Source organism: Berghia stephanieae, chromosome 14 (genome assembly GCF_034508935.2).
Source record: "Berghia stephanieae isolate SIO BIC M18660-M18661 chromosome 14, UCSD_Bste_1.3, whole genome shotgun sequence".
NCBI classification, from domain to species: Eukaryota; Metazoa; Mollusca; class Gastropoda; order Nudibranchia; family Aeolidiidae; genus Berghia; species Berghia stephanieae.
In genome coordinates this window covers 8,330,584-8,348,083 of record NC_088373.1, presented here as the reverse complement: position 1 = coordinate 8,348,083, position 17,500 = coordinate 8,330,584, and the positions used below count along the sequence as shown (strand labels likewise).

Here is a 17,500-nt window from a genome sequence, read left to right as displayed (position 1 = left end):
TATACATATCTTAATTGGGTAGGTAGGGGGTCAATAACAGCACTATCGTCGTCTAGTTATTCTTCAATAATAATTTGAACTAGATAAACCAAGAGCCAATAGTTGTTAAGCGCCTAGAGTCTGGGGTTTCGGAGTTTATTATTATTATTATTATTATATTATTATTATTATTATTTATTATTATTATTATTATTATTATTATATATTATTATTATTATTATTATTATTATTATTATTATTATTATTATTATTATTATTATTATTATTATTATTATTATTATTATTATTATTATTATTATTATTATTATTATTATTATTATTATTATTATTATTATTATTATTATTATTATTATTTATTATTATTATTATTATTATTATTATTATTATTATTATTATTATTATTATATTATTATTATTATTATTATATTATTATTATTATTATTATTATTATTATTATTATTACTATTATTATCATTATCATTATACATTATTATTATTATTATATATTATTATTATTATTATTATTATTATTATTATTATTATTATTATTATTATTATTATTATTATTATTATTATTATTATCATTATTGTTATTTGTTGTATTTTGTTATTTATTTATTTTTTTTTTTTTTGTTTTTTTTTTTCCAATATAAAAATAAGTGTTTTGTGAGTATCTATCACGTGGTGTAAGGCTGTTAACCCAGGACGAAGCCTGGAGTGAAAAATAATTATCTTTTGATTCCAAAGGTTTCATTGAAGTGGTGATTAGTTTGAGTGGCTATCGATCATGCCAAAGGTAGTGAGATTGTCAATTAGGAATAAAATAACAATTGATCTATCATTAGACAGACCTACTTTGAACAACAACAACTACAAAAACTAAAAACACGTATTTAAAAAATTGTGGACAGAATACTCGTCCTTCAAATTATAATAATATTATATCGATCTTTAAAAATGGGCCTCGTCTTGGCAAAATTATATCAAACCTGGGATTTCGATGAAGTCTTGGGTTTGATGGGTTTTTTTATTGGCAAGATGAGGATAGTTGTAGTTCGTCGATATATAATTTGAAGGACGAGTTTTCTGGTCAAAATTTTGGATAGGTTTTTTTTTCAGATTAGAGTTATGTACCTTTTTAATGAAAGCGTCAATTGAATGAATTTAAAGTCATTAAAACGTGGACCTCAAAGGATGGGAGGAATTTAATTTACATTTATTTTTTAATTACTTTGTCAAAATCGTTATATGTGACCCTTCGCCTCAAAACGGTATTAAGTCGGGTTGGCAAAGATGTTGAAAATTTAATTTATAGTCAGAAATATCAGACTTGTGTTGAGTTTGTATGTTTTATTGAGGAGAATGGATACCATATTTTAAGGTGCTAATGCCAACAATTTATATTTTTGACCAGTTTTAACATTAAATTCGGCTGTTAAGCATCTGGTTCGTTCCGACATAATACCGTTTTGTGAGGATGGGGCACATATATCTGACGGGACGTATTTTACAATAGGCTAGAGTTCTTTCCAAATGGTGGTAAGCAATGTATGGCAATAATCAGTTAAATCATCCTACAAAGTCCGAAATCAGGCGATGGATTCGATTGTATTGTCTAAGGGTACAGGAATCGATTTTATAAATGAACAATAAATAATAATAAATATGAATATTCACATAGATCGCTTTCAGAGATTTTTTTCCATAGTCAATGCGCTTTCATATATTATCATTCCCCCAACAGGTCATATGGAACCACATTTCCATTTCATACAGTACCAGTCGCTTGTTAGGCGTCCTATTTGTAATACCAGGTCCTAATTCCTACCCAGGTCGAGTCGGGAGGTGGGGTGGGGGGGGGGGGTCGTTTACCCAATGACACAACGAAGGGACCAGAATGTTCCACGATATCTGTCACCCATCCGGTCACTTCCACGCTTAACATCGCTTGACTTGTCTGACATGTCTGACAAGACGAGACACTTTATTTTACCACTGAGCCGCAAACGTCATGATATAAAAATGCGGTGGACGTTTCGGGTTTCCCCTTTATCAACAAAACACGACCACATAATAATAATAGCCCCACAAGTTGAGAAATTTAAGCCAAACAGTTATTCGTATTTTCTACGAATTCTTCGTTGCAGTTGGCAAGTCTCCTTAACTCACTCAACCCTAGCACTGACTATATCCGTAGTTTACCCGGGGTTACTTTTACCCCATGCAATATATTACATTTTTCTGAGACAAATTATAGGCGTAGTATCAAAGTATAGTGTTTTTAGTTTTTTACATGTTTAATAATGGTCGTTGAATTAAAAACTTATTTTTTGTTACATGCTCATTTTATATATTATACATTTCTTCCAATTTTTAAAAGTAGCAAAAATATCTAGGATTGAGTGAGTAAATAGTTCTGAAGTCAGTGTTGATGATATCGTGTGGCAAGCAAGGACTGATGGGAGAATACTCTTCAACAGTCGTAACGTCACTTCCTTCCTAATGACGCATGGTAACTAGGTAACACTGGCTCTAAACTATCGGAACAATGGCGGACGCCCGCATGAAATATTTCTCCATGCGAGCATAAAAGCGTATCCAGAGAAAAAAACCCCATAAATTTGATCATGTTTTGACTTTTACACATTCTGATCACAAAGCATATGGAAAGTTCTAGCCAGCATGAAGAATAAAAAGTAATGATTCTCTTTATTTAGAACCAAGATGGCCGCCGTTGCCGGGAGGCGTGACATCAGACTACTGAATCCAATTGGTTTCTTAGAGAGTCCGAGAGCTGCATGCACGCACGTACGGCATGACCTGAGTTTTTGTCCAAACTCGCATCGTTTCGTTCGGGCGTCTTTGGCTACAAATTAGGACATTTAGCTACCTCAATTATTATTTGGTTCAATAAACCCAACGGCAATTATGACCGAGCCGCGCTGTCCAAGGGTCTTGGTTGGTGGATGGACGGGAAACGAGAATGGGAAGGGGGGGGGGGGGATGTTATAGGGAGGAATAAAGATTATGAGAAAGAGCGGGAAGGGTGGAAAATAAAGGATTGGGAGAGAGAGAGAGAGAGAGAGAGAGAGAGAGAGAGAGAGAGAGAGATAAGGAGATGGGAGGAGAGAGAGAGAGAGAGAGAGAGGAGACGGAGAGTGTGTAAGATAAATAGAAGGAGACAATGAGAAAGAGTATATGTGCTGACGAGAATGCGATATTGATAGAGAAGTACAATAGACAAAAAGATAGATAGATATAGATAGATATAGATAGATTGATAGATAGATAGATAGATAGACAGAGAGATAGATAGATAGATATGTAAATAGATAGACAGATAGTTAGATAGATAGATAGACAGACAGATAGATAGATAGGTAGATAGATAGATAGATAGATAGATAGATAGAGATATAGATAGATAGATAGATAGATAGATAGATAGATAGATAGATAGATAGATAGACAGATAGGTAGTTAGATAGATAGACAGGTAGATAGGTAGTTAGATAGAGAGATAGATAGATAGATAGATAGATAGATAGATAGACTGATAGGTAGTTAGATAGATAGACAGGTAGATAGGTAGTTAGATAGAGAGATAGATAGAGAGATAGATAGATAGATAGATAGAAAGATAGATAGATAGATATAGATATGGATAGATAGATAGATATATAGATAGATAGATAGATATAGATATGGATAGATAGATAGATAGATAGATAGGTAGATAGATAGATAGATAGATAGATAGATAGATAGATAGATAGATAGAGATAAGATAGATAGGGTAGATAGACAGATAGACAGATAGATAGATAGATAGAGAGATAGATAGAAAGATAGATAGATGGAGAGATAGATAGATAGATAGATAATTAGATAGATAGATAGGAGGAGGGGGGGGGGGGTTCCAGTAGTATATGCATCAGTGCATCTTAACATCCCTAGTCACGTAGTGAGTTGTTAAAGGCTTTCATGTCCAGCCCCCGATAGATATAGATAGATAGAGATATAGATTGGTAGATAGATAGATAGATAGATAGATAGTAGATAGATAGATAGATAGATAGATAGATAGATAGATAGATAGATCGATAGATAGATAGATAGATAGATAGTAGATAGATAGATAGATAGATAGATAGATAGATAGATAGATAGATAGATCGATAGATAGATCGATAGATAGATAGATAGATAGATAGTAGATAGATAGATAGATCGATAGATAGATAGATAGATAGATAGATAGATAGTAGATAGATAGATAGATAGATAGATAGATAGTAGATAGATAGATAGATAGATAGATAGATAGATAGATAGATAGATAGATAGATAGATAGATAGATAGATAGATAGATAGATAGATAGGAGGGGGGGGGGGTTCCAGTAGTATCATGGCATCAGCGCCATATCTTAACATCCCTAGTCACGTAGTGAGTTGTTAAAAGCTTTCATGTCCAGCCCCCGTGCCAGACACCCTAGTCGACAAGTACGTGTCCTCAACTACAGTATTCTAGAAATGTATCGTCTCACTCTCACCCAAAATATACCGTGGCTAGATACTCTTTTATGTGTGTGTGTGTGTAGTGTGTGTGTGTGTGTGTCCTTGTGTGTGTGTGTGTGTGTGTGTGGAAATTTAGAGATGAATCGTAGATAGTTCTAATCAATATATAATAAGTAACATTTTATAGCTGTAATAAATATATATATATATATATAGACATTATTATGATCTAGTGTTGAGATTTGTCTTGATTCCCATTGTGAATGGGAAACGTGATCAAATTATGATCGAAGAATTGGATTCATTAGTCTGATGTCATGTCGCCCAGCAACTGCGGCCATCGTGGTTCTAAACAAAGAAATTATGTACTTTTTATTCTTCACGCTGGCTAGAACTTTTCATATGTCTTGTGATCAGAATGTGTAAAAGTCAAAACATGATCAAATTCATAATGTTTTGTTTTGTTTTTTTTTTCTCTGGATACGCTTGTATGATCGTCGGAGAAATATTTCATAAGGGTCGTCCGTCATTGTTCCGATAGTTTAGAACCAGTTACTAAGTTACCATGCGTCATTACGAGGGAAGTAACGTCATGACTGTTGAATCGTATAGATAGAATGCGCTTGGCCAAGGAGTTCACAACATTGCCATCCGGAAGTATAACAGACCAACACACAAACTCTGTGTAACCATGAACTTTTATAGTCTGGTTAATACAGTTTAGTGAGAACAACTCACAAACGCGGATGGCAAAAACAAAAACAAAGGCCTGAGTGACGTCATCTTCGAACTATCTATTGGTGGATGACCAGTGCTGATATACTTTGGGGGAAAAAAACAATTAAACAAAAAGAAAAACACGTCCTCTAAATAAATATCGATCGATGAAAATGACCCCCCATCTGGTCAAAACCTATAAAATCTGGGACTTTCTTAAGACCCTATGTCTGCGAGTCGTTGACCAAATGTGACCGATCGTCTAAAACGGTATTATGTCGGAACGAACAGGATGCTTAAAAGCCGAATTAAATGTTAAACTGGTCAAAAATATAAATTGTTGGCATTAGCACCCTAAAATATGGTACCCATTCTTCTCAATAAAACATACAAACTCAACACAAGTCTGATATTTCTGGCTATAAATTCAATTATCAACATCTTAAGTATCCCGACTTAATACCGTTTTGAGGCGAAGGGTCACACATTGGGTCCATTTTCTTTTTTTTTTGTGTCTTTTAAATTTTATTTGTATTTTGCTACTCTCTTGCCTCAAATATCAAACATCGTTATATTACATTATCTCATCTACCCAGGTGTAAAATAAGTAACTACATGTCAGACAACTGCGTTGTTTCTTGAAAAACAAAATTGGGCAAGAGCCTTAGAGGTGTGATTGATGTTTTGTCCTTATCTATTATGTGAGGAGGTGTGATTGATGTTTTGTCCTTATCTATTATGTGAGGAGGTGTGATTGATGTATTGTCCTTATCTATTATGTGAGGAGGTGTGATTGATGTTTTGTCCTTATCTATTATGTGAGGTGGTGTGATTGATGTTTTGTCCTTATCTATTATGTGAGGAGGTGTGATTGATGTTTTGTCCTTATCTATTATGTGAGGAGGTGTGATTGATGTTTTGTCCTTATCTATTATGTGAGGAGGTGTGATTGATGTTTTGTCCTTATCTATTATGTGAGGAGGTGTGATTGATGTTTTGTGCTTATCTATTATGTGAGGAGGTGTGATTGATGTTTTGTCCTTATCTATTATGTGAGGAGGTGTGATTGATGTTTTGTCCTTATCTATTATGTGAGGAGGTGTGATTGATGTTTTGTCCTTATCTATTATGTGAGGAGGTGTGATTGATGTTTTGTCCTTATCTATTATGTGAGGAGGTGTGATTGATGTTTTGTCCTTATCTATTATGTGAGGAGGTGTGATTGATGTTTTGTCCTTATCTATTATGTGAGGAGGTGTGATTGATGTTTTGTCCTTATCTATTATGTGAGGAGGTGTGATTGATGTGCTGTCCTTATCTATTATGTGAGGAGGTGTGATTGATGTTTTGTCCTTATCTATTATGTGAGGAGGTGTGATTGATGTTTTGTCCTTATCTATTATGTGAGGAGGTGTGATTGATGTTTTGTCCTTATCTATTATGTGAGGAGGTGTGATTGATGTTTTGTCCTTATCTATTATGTGAGGAGGTGTGATTGATGTTTTGTCCTTATCTATTATGTGAGGAGGTGTGATTGATGTTTTGTCCTTATCTATTATGTGAGGAGGTGTGATTGATGTTTTGTCCTTATCTATTATGTGAGGAGGTGTGATTGATGTTTTGTCCTTATCTATTATGTGAGGAGGTGTGATTGATGTTTTGTCCTTATCTATTATGTGAGGAGGTGTGATTGATGTTTTGTCCTTATCTATTATGTGAGGAGGTGTGATTGATGTTTTGTCCTTATCTATTATGTGAGGAGGTGTGATTGATGTTTTGTCCTTATCTATTATGTGAGGAGGTGTGATTGATGTTTTGTCCTTATCTATTATGTGAGGAGGTGTGATTGATGTTTTGTCCTTATCTATTATGTGAGGAGGTGTGATTGATGTTTTGTCCTTATCTATTATGTGAGGAGGTGTGATTGATGTTTTGTCCTTATCTATTATGTGAGGAGATGTGATTGATGTTTTGTCCTTATCTATTATGTGAGGAGGTGTGATTGATGTTTTGTCCTTATCTATTATGTGAGGCGGTTTTGTTTTTACTTCTCTTTTTTCTTTCAACTAAAAAGCAGAAATGAATGAATGAATGAGCATGACAGCGCTGTCTATAGATAGTATGCAGATGACGTCACTCAGGCCTTTGTTATTGTTTTTGCCATCCGCGTTTGTGAGTTGTTCTCACTAAACTGTATTAACCAGACTATAAAAGTTCATGGTTACACAGAGTTGTGTGTTGGTCCGTTATACTTCCGGATGGCAATGTTGTGAACTACTTGGCCAAGCGCATTCTATCTATATGGACGCTTGCTGTGAATGTGCGTGTGCGTGTTTGTGTGTGTGTGTGTGTGTGTGTGTGTATGTTACTTCGAGTGTGTCAGTCTGTTTCTAGTATCCAGTTAGTAATTTGTTTCCATAAAAAAATCTTTGTCCAGTGCAAGTGTTCTTCGCTTTTGAAGGTTATCGTGCGTGTGTTAAGGTGCTCAGGAAATTGGATGTTTCCTTGTTGAAATCAGTTCTTCGGTTGTTGTTTCTAAATGTATTTGATATTTTTTGAGATCTTGATTCAATGTTGTTGGAAGTGAAGTTGGCGTACGCCCTCTGTATTTGGTTCCTCGTTTGAAGTAATCATCCGTTGAGGTTTGTGCAGGAATATTTTCATCTTGTCGGACAACGTGTCCTAACAGTTTCCATATTTGTTTCGTTATTCGCATACTGACTGGTTGTACTCTGCATCTGTCATATAGATAATTCGAAGATGACGTCACTCAGGTCTTTGTTATTGTTTTTTGCCGTCCGCATTTATGAGTAATGCTCACTGAACTGTATTAACCTGACTATAAACGTTCATGGATACACACAGTTTTGTGTGTTGGTCCGTTATACTTCCGGATGGCAATGTTATGAGCTTCTTAGCCAAGCGCATACTATCTATACATCCTCAGGGGTAGCGTGACTCCGTGGTACGGTCCTTGCTTCGTACTCGAAAGGTACCGAGTTCGACTACCCGCTACGGTGTGTGGCTTTGAGCAAGTCGCCTCGCCCTAGCTCAGTTTGCGGTGATGCACTGCGGCTGACGCCTGGATTATTCCAGTTTTATCTGCGAATAGACTCTAGAGACAAATTTATCCTATGGGATGAATTAAATTGAATTTTATTTATTTATTTATTTGTTTATTTATTACGGATTTTGTCTGGCCAATGTACCCCAATAACAAAAGCAGAAACAGTAATGCCACTTATATGTGGTCTAGTGGTATGACACTCGCATTCGGATTGGAAGGTCCTTGGTTTGAGCCTCGCTCAGCGCAAAGTTGAGTCCTTGGAAGAGGCTCTTTACTCACATTCTCTCACCTTACTCAAGTGTAAAATGAGTACCTGGTCGTTAACAGCTGTGCCTCTGTCCGAAAAAATGCAATATCGCCTAACAGGCGTCATGTCTCGTTTTACATGTTAAATGTTGCTGTTCCTGTAAAGCGCTTTGAGCACATTTAGTGGATATTACGCTATATAAAAGCTCAAGTTTTTTTTTTCAAGTTTTTATTAAGTATTGTCGTTCTCTGAAAAAAAAAAATCACGTATTCGAAATTTTGGACAGAAAACTCGCCCTTCAAATATTATTGATCTATTAAAACGAACTTCATCTTGGCAAAATCTCTCAAACCTGAGACTTCCGAATCGATCGAGATTGGACGGGCGAGTTGTCTGGCCAAAATTATGAATAAAACTTTTCTTTGATAAACACCCTTTTCTACGTTTTGGCCAGAAATTTTGTATATTATTTACAAATTTTATTTTATTATAATATCAAATATCATAATGATCCACAATTTGCCAAAGAAAAAAAAATGAATCCGAGACTTCATTTTGATCGATGGCATAGCTAGACCTCCTTAAAATTTTGTGTTAAATAATTCATGCCAAGTTTTGTTTTATTTCATCTGATTGAAATTATGCTAAGCAGAAGTTTTCTGGCCAAATCTCGAGAAAAAAAGAAGAGATTTTGTTTGTGTTTTGGAATTTGGCCATGTCTAGACGCGCCACGCCAAAAAGAATTACAATGACAACAACAAGGACGACAAAAATAAAAAAAAAACAAAAAACAATGCAACAATTCTGGAACAATCTCGAAGAAAAGGACAATTCAAAAACTCTTTGAATGTAATTGTTTGAGAAATGAGTTAAGGACAATAACAGGAGAAAGGGAAAAAGAGAAGAAGAAGAAGAGATAAAGAAATATAGAACCCCAGCAAAAATTTATTTTGATTAGGAATAAAAATATATTGTAAAGAATTCCAGGCTATTGTAGTGGATGGCTTTAATGGGAATTGGATTTGAATGAGAATAATCTAGAATGTTTGAAAATAATTATTAGCCATTCTGTCTGGTCTCTCTCTCTCTCCCCCCCCCCCCCTTCCTCCTCCCACCACTCTCCGACGGGCGAGTAATTCATTGCTAGACGTTTGTCTCTCTTGTGATCGTGCGGCTATGTGGTCTAGTGGTATGACACTCGCTTTCGAATCGGAAGGTCCTGGGTTCGAGCCTCCTTGGAAAAGACTCTTAACTCACATTCTCTCACCGTACTCAGGTGTAAAATGAGTACCTGGTCGTTAACAGCGTTGTCTTTGTCCGAAAAATTGTAATATCGCCTAATAAAGGCGTTATGTCCCGTCCTACATGTTAAATGTTGCTGTTGACCAGAGACCCCTTGCAAAGCGCTTTGAGCACATTTAGTGGATATTGCGCTATATGAAAGCTCAATTTAAGTGGGTTTTTTTAAATCCCTGTTGTGGTGTCCTGTTTGTTTGGTTCAGCTGTTGTGTTTGTAGGTAGAGCACTAGCTTCACACGCAAGGGGTCCGAGATCGACCTTGGCCTTCGTAAAGTTATGGCCTGACACTGGCCAAAAAATGACGTCAAAATGCCAGTCCTTGGCCACAAAAGAAAACAAATCGTGAGTTGTGTTCAATAGTTCAACCAGGCTAGTTCTGTTAGATCTGGCGGAAACTACTTTACGATAGATTAGCATCCTATCGAAAGGGTAGCAAGCAATTGCCATTGTCCGTTTCACGCTATGGAAACCGGAATAAACCCCGACTCCACGGACTACTGAAGGACTACTTAATCCAGATGTTTGAAAATAAATATTTACCATTTTGTCTGATGCATGTTTTTGGTTATTTTGTTTTTTGTTGCTCATAAGAAGGGTTTTGAGCCAGAACCGTAACGACTTCGATATCTAATTTGTGACCCCTCGTCTCAAATTGGTATTAAGTCGGGATGATTAAGATGCTGAAAATGGAATTTGTATTCAGAAATATAAGACTTACGTTGAGTTTAAATGCTTTATAGAGGAGAAGGAATACCATATTTTACTGTGCTAAATGCCAACGTTTCATATTTTTGACCAGTTTAACCATAAATTGACTTTTTAGCATCTGGTCCACGCCGACATAATACCGTTTTGAGACGAAGGGTGACATTTTGTTCTTTTTCGAGGCTCTTCTTTCTATTCGTTTTTGTTCATTAGTTTGTTACGGTTCACAGCTTCTAACAGCTTAGTATAAATTGAATTAAATTGAGCTTTATATAGCGCAAAATCCACTAAACATGCTCAAAGCGCTTTACAAGGGGTCCCTGTCCAACAGCAACATTTAACATGTAGAACGGGACATGCCGCTGGTTTGGCGATAGTACAATTTTTCGGACAAAGACAACGCTGTTAACGACCAGGTACTCATTTTACACCTGAGTACGGTGACAAAATGTGAGTAAAGAGCCTTTTTTCCAAGGACTCAACTATGCCCCGAGCGCGAGGCTCGTCGAACACAGGACTTTCCGATCCGACAGCGAGTGTCATACCACTAGACCACATAGCCGCACGTATAGTATCAAATAGGAATCGAATCATTGGCCAAATACACGACATGTCCATTCGTCATCATTTTCGGATCTAGCTGCTGCCGATTCCAAAAACAGCAGCATCTCTGCCAATGGAGGATTGCCATTATGGACGGGCGGGCACAATCTCTAGCTAGACGTCTATATAGTCAAGAGTAGTCATTAGTTCTATCCATCTTGCTATTCAGAGAACGTCTTTGTTTGTTTGTTTTGAGCAGTTTGTTTGTTTTGAGCAGTTTGTTTGTTTGTTTGTTTGGTTGTTTGTGCGGTTATGTTTGTGTGGTCTAGTGGCATATGACACTCGCTTTCGGATCAGGGTGAAGGGTTCTGAGTTCGAGCCTATATAGGGGCACAATCTCTAGCTTTACGTCTATGGAGTCAAGAGTAGTCATTAGTTCTATCCATCTTGCTATTCAGACAACGTCTTGGTTTGTTTGTTTTGAGTTGTTTGTTTGTTTGTTTTAAGCAGTTTGTTTGTTATTATTATTATTATTATTATTATTATTATTATTATTATTATTATTATTATTATTATTATTATTATTATTATTATTATTTAATTTCTTCTTCTTTCCAGACTCATTATTTGTTCAGTCGAAGTCCAAGTTTCCAAACACACGTGACAATCTGGATATGTTGAAAAACCAAGAACGGAAAATCTTGTCACATTTCGTCGGATACCAAAGCCGCTTGTAGGTGAGTACATAGTTAGTATTATAACATATTAGGGTTGAACAATATCGGACACTGACTCTGACGACCCGACACTGCCGTCCTCTGCCGTCTTCCGGATAAAAACGTCGAGCACGGCCAAAATACTAAGAATAAAGAGAAGAGCCGGCGCTAGACCAACCTTCTAGTGGTAGTAGTAGTAGTAGTAGTAGTAGTAGTAGTAGTAGTAGTAGTAGTAGTAGTAGTAGTAGTAGCAGGGACGGCTGGTAATAATGGGCAGGGTGGGCAAATACCAGCCTGTTTTTTCAAGTTATATGCTGTATTACCAGGTCTGAAATAATCAAATTTAAATTAGATAATTTCAAAAGTTACTACTTAAACTTTATACTTCGTACTGAAATCAATTTGTGTGTATTTTTGATAGATTGCGAATCACCATGCATCCCTTAATGCATAAACCAGGATACGCTCCTGTTCTTTTTTTATCACCCCCCCCCCCCCCCAACCACTCCACTCCGCCCACATCGTCATCTCATCGTCTCGTCGCCTGACGGTGAACTAACTCCGATTTTTGCTGTCTGGCCTCTCTAGTACTAGGTCGGGCTAATTCAAATGAGCCCACCTTATTAACCAGTGAAAACTAAATAGAGATTTTGGCAAACGAACTTTTTCTTATTTATTGCCTTACTTGTGCTGGTACCATTGATGTAATGACTTTGGGAATGTTCCAGTATTGAATTAAATTTATTAATTTACTAATTTTACATCAATTTAGTATTGATTTGTGTTGTTTTTATATATTTGTTTATCCATTTAAACTTTTCTTTTTTTTCTCGTTTTCTTTAGTGCTTCTCAAAACTCATTTATTTAAATTGTTTTCTTATTTGTTTTTTGTTGTTGTTGTTTTTTTTTTTTGTTTTGTTTTTTTAACAAATTAATTTGTTCTTTTTTTTTAATTCTTAAAGTAATTACCGCTGTATTTTTATTGCCAGACAAAATAATTTTGCAAAACAATGTAATTTTCTATTGTATTCCGTATAATAAAACAAAACACTTTTATTCAAAAGTCACGACTAAATAAATATATAAAATACAACCACCATTTTGGTTTGCTCAACATTTGAATTAGTATACGAGAAATACTCTTCTGAGAAAAGGAGAGAGTTGAATTCTAACTGACTTATAGAGGAAATACGGAAGGGTGGGCAGATTCCGTACTTGCCCGTCCTGAAGCTAATACATACATAAGATAGTTCGCGATGAAGAGGCGGGAAGCTCGGGGTTGGTTGGGTAAGGAGTAAAGATAACACGGTCGTTATTGTTATAGTCTAACGAATGCATGAGGAGAAATTCGTAACATTATTTTGTCTTAATTGTATTGTATGAAGTATTGGCGAAAGCCTAAGATTAAATAAACGTTGTTTTTGTTTGTCTTATTTTGACTATGGAACTGATACTGATACGAGTACTTGTCATAGCAGAGCTGCCTACTTGAAATAGGAAAATAAAAATCGTAGTTTTCAGGGCTAATAAAATCGTAGATATTTTAACTACCCTTTTAAAAAATGACCGGAATTTCGACTGTTTTGATAGATATCAATTTTTTTTAAACGAGAAAAAATGATTGGAAACGTAATAATGATGGTGATGGTGGTAGTGATAGTGGTAGCGGTGGTGGTAGTAGTAATGATGGTGGTGGTAGTAATGATGATGGTAATATTATTATTGTTATTATTATTATTATTATTATTATTATTATTATTATTATTATTTATTATTATTATTATTATTATTATTATTATTATTATTATATTATTATCATCATCATCATTATTATTATTGTTATTATTATTATTATTATTATTATTATTATTATTATTATTATTATTATTATTATTATTATTATTGTACGTATTGGTGGTATTACTATTGTTGTATTTTGTGTGGTTATTAATGGTATCAGTTTATTGTTTGGTTCCATTTACCATTTTTTTCCCACTTTCATGTGGTCATCAAATTGTATGATTTATTGTCGAAAGCCTAAGATTGAATAAACTTTGTAATATCGTATGGTAACCATCATTGTCGACGACATCGTCGTTGTCATCATAATCATCATTATCATCACCATCATCATCATCATCATCATCATCATCATCATCATCATCATCATCATTATCTTCATCATTAACAACAACAACAATATTAACAACAAGTACTACAATAGCAATAAAAACAATATCAACATCATCATAACATTTCCGTCATCGTCTCCACAACTATCATTCTAACCAACAGCACCACCAAAACCACTACCATAATTACATCCTCCTCCACCACCACCACCACCGCTACCACTATTCCAACCACTACCACCACCGGCACAATCACTCTAATCATCAAGACAGCAGTGAAATGCAATTTGAGCTCTGAATGAAACTCGAGTCATATCGCTGTTGTTGCTTCTCGATTAAAACTTTAAGGTTACTACATACTACTGAAAACCAATAATGTAACAGAAATATTAATCTCGCCGTTGAGGGATTAAAGCAAATCTTTAATTTTTTCGAGTGAACGAAATGGACTTGTATTGTCAAGGTGTTGTCGCATTATGTCTCGTCGCTTTATTTTTTAGTGGTATTCTCTTTCGTGATTCAGTTTTGATTACGTTTGGAATAATTAAAATCTACTTGTATTGTCATTTCATTGTGAATGTGATTATTTGTGGTTGAAATATTATTTTTTAAAGGTGAAAAAAATAATAATTAAAAAAAAATTAATTAAAAAATAAATAAATAAATAAAATAAAATAAAAAATAATATATCTATATATATATATATATATATATATATATATATATATATATATATATATATATATTTATGACCGAATCATCTTTGCCCCACCACTGTAAATAGGCTAGAACCGCCACTGAGTAGTAGTAGTAGTAATAGTAGTAGTAGTGGTAGTAGTAGTAGTAGTAGTAGTAGTGGTGGTAGCAGCAGCAGGAGCAATAATATTACTCTTGCTATAAGAACATTTCATGATTATATAAATCTTATGTAAACAAATCTCATTGTACAGTGTCAAAAATCATTATCGTCGTATCTTATGTTGATTCATAAAATGTGAATTATTTGATTTGTACCAAGGACTTTTATTTTTAATGTAAAATTCAATCTATTAAAAAACTAATCTATTAATTAAATCTTTAGATGATTTTACGTTATTATTATCACCATTATAATTATCATTAATATTATTGTCAATTGCCTAAAAAATAAACGTTTGAAGTCGGGCACGGACAAAATACTAAGAATACAGAAAAGAGGCGCATGACCTACCTACCCATACCAAGCACCCGACGTCCTCTCTCTCTCTGCCGTTTGTTTTCGAGCTTGGTATGGGTAAGTAAGTCTAGCGGCTCTTCTCTTTATTCTTTAGTATAATTTTGTCCGTGCCCGATGGAAGACGGTAAAGGACGACAGCGCTGGGTCTTGGAGTCAGTCTCCGGTGTGTGTTAGCCCTTACACGTACAACCTAACACACGCTCAATGTCTCGCCATCATTGTGAAGTGTTTCAGTTGGACAGGGACCAATGTAAAGCGCCAGGAGCACATTAAGTGTAAATTGCGCTATATTAAGTTATATCATTTTTTTATATTCACTTGGACAACATGGTTGATTCCTGTTGACATCAGACATCTTGTTTGTTGAATTATCTATAGTCCGTCGTGGAATGCCTAGGCAACGATATCTTATGGTGTCGTGGTGGAAAAGGCATAATTTGTTTATTTTCTTTATTGTAATATATATATATATATATATATATATATATATATATATATATATATATATATATATATATATATATAATATATCTGTACATCTTTGCATTTTCTGAAAGAATATACTCACCAGAGCATTTTAATCTTTTTTTAAAAAGTAAATCGGGTGATTTTTCATAAAGTTATGTTCAGATGTAAGGGAAAGGTATCCAGCAACTTTTCTCAAATTTCATACATTTTTCGACTTGACTAGCTGTAAAAAAAATATTTAAAAGTGAAATTAATTAAGCTTTGACATTTCCCAAAGATTTACAAAAAGGGTTGATTTAATAATCATTTATGACAAGAACTCATTTATGGTAAAAATAGACCTTTTAAGTAAACTTGGCAATATCTCAGTTCAAACCGTTTCACCATCTAACTGATTATGTCATTCACTATAACATGACCATATTGCATGAAGTTAATACATTATTATTTGTGAAAAAAAAAATATATATATATAAATGAGAAGATCCATGGCTGGAAGCCAGAAGGATAATTTGTTTAGCAGAGACCCAAGAACCAGTTTAGTTGCGTTGCCAGGGAGTTTAGGTTACATAGTGCCAAATTCTGGTAGGGCCAAGAAACCAATTTGGAATAATTATGGCTATTGGTTTTGGTAACAAAATTAGACTGATACTGGATTAGGTGGAAACGGGTTCTTATCATTGTGTTTGTGTGTGTATGTGTGTTTGTGTTTGTGTGTTTGTGTGTGTTTGTATGTTTGTGTGTGTGTTTGTGTTTGTGTGTGTGATTCTGTTTTTGTGTGTATGTGTGTTTGTGTATGTGTGTTTGTGTATGTGTGTTTGTGTTTGTGTGCATGTGTTTTTGTGTGGGGGTTTGAGTGTGAGCGTGTGTGTGTGTTTGTGTTTGTGTGTGTGTTTGTGTTTGTGAGTGTGTATGTGTTTGTGTGTGTGTGTTTGTGATTGTGAGTGTGTATGTGTTTGTGTGTTTGTGTGTATGTGTGTTTGTTTGTGTGTGTTTGTGTGTATGTATGTTTATGTGTGTGTGATTGTGTTTGTGTGTGTGTATGTGTGTATGTGTGTTTGTGTATATGTTTGTGTGTGTGTGTTTGTGTGTATGTGTGTGTGTGTGGGGGGGGGGGTTGTGTGTGTTTGTTTGTGTGTGTGCTTGTGTGTTTGTGTTTGTGTGTGTTTGTGTGTGTTTGTGTTTGTGTGTATGTATGTGTTTGTTTTTCGGTGGGTTTCGTATAAAAGCAATATCAGGGGGTTATTGATGGAAGACTTCGCGAAGTCCCAGGTGTGAGAGTTTTTTGGGGGGTTCTTTGGGGGGTTATTGTTTTATATTTTGATCGTTCCTTTATACTCGGCTATGTGCTCTTGTCGTATAACATTCGCTTTAGGATCGGAAGGTCCTGGGTTCGAGCCTCGCTCGCTCGGCGCATAGTTGAGTCCTTGGAAACGACTCTTTACTCACATTCTCTCACCGTACTCAGGTGTAAAATGAGTACCTGGCCGTCAACAGCTTTGTCTCTGTCGGAACAAAAAATTGTAATATCGCCTAACAGGCGTTTTGTCTCGTTCTTATTGTTTCGTGTTGATGTCGGTCAGGGACACTGAGCACATTTAGTGGATATTGCGCTATATAAAAGCTTCAGTTAAATGTCAAGTTAACCCTCCCCTTACCAACTACAGGAAAATCGTCACAATTCGTTACGATACAACCAACAATTTTCTTATTCAAATTTTTTGCCTACATCATAACATTTAAAGAAAAGGAACAGTGTGTTGTTAGAGCAAAAGAAATTATTTTGGGGGGAGGGGGGGGGGGGGGTTACTTTGCTGACGAGGGTTTGTCATCGGAACGTCCATTGTCTGTATTTTTCTCTTCCGAAGTTT

The 17,500-nt window shown here is 35.1% G+C and overlaps 1 protein-coding gene across 1 annotated transcript in view; it reads left to right on the top strand.

Moving 5' to 3' along the window:
• Positions 1 to 17,500, top strand: part of LOC144959737 (uncharacterized) — a 575,502-nt gene that overhangs the window by 100,691 nt on the left and 457,311 nt on the right. Inside the window, exon 3 of the mRNA XM_078892433.1 lies at positions 11,716 to 11,834. The gene's annotated coding sequence lies outside the window, so the exon portion shown is untranslated. The remainder of the gene's footprint in view (positions 1 to 11,715; positions 11,835 to 17,500) is intronic.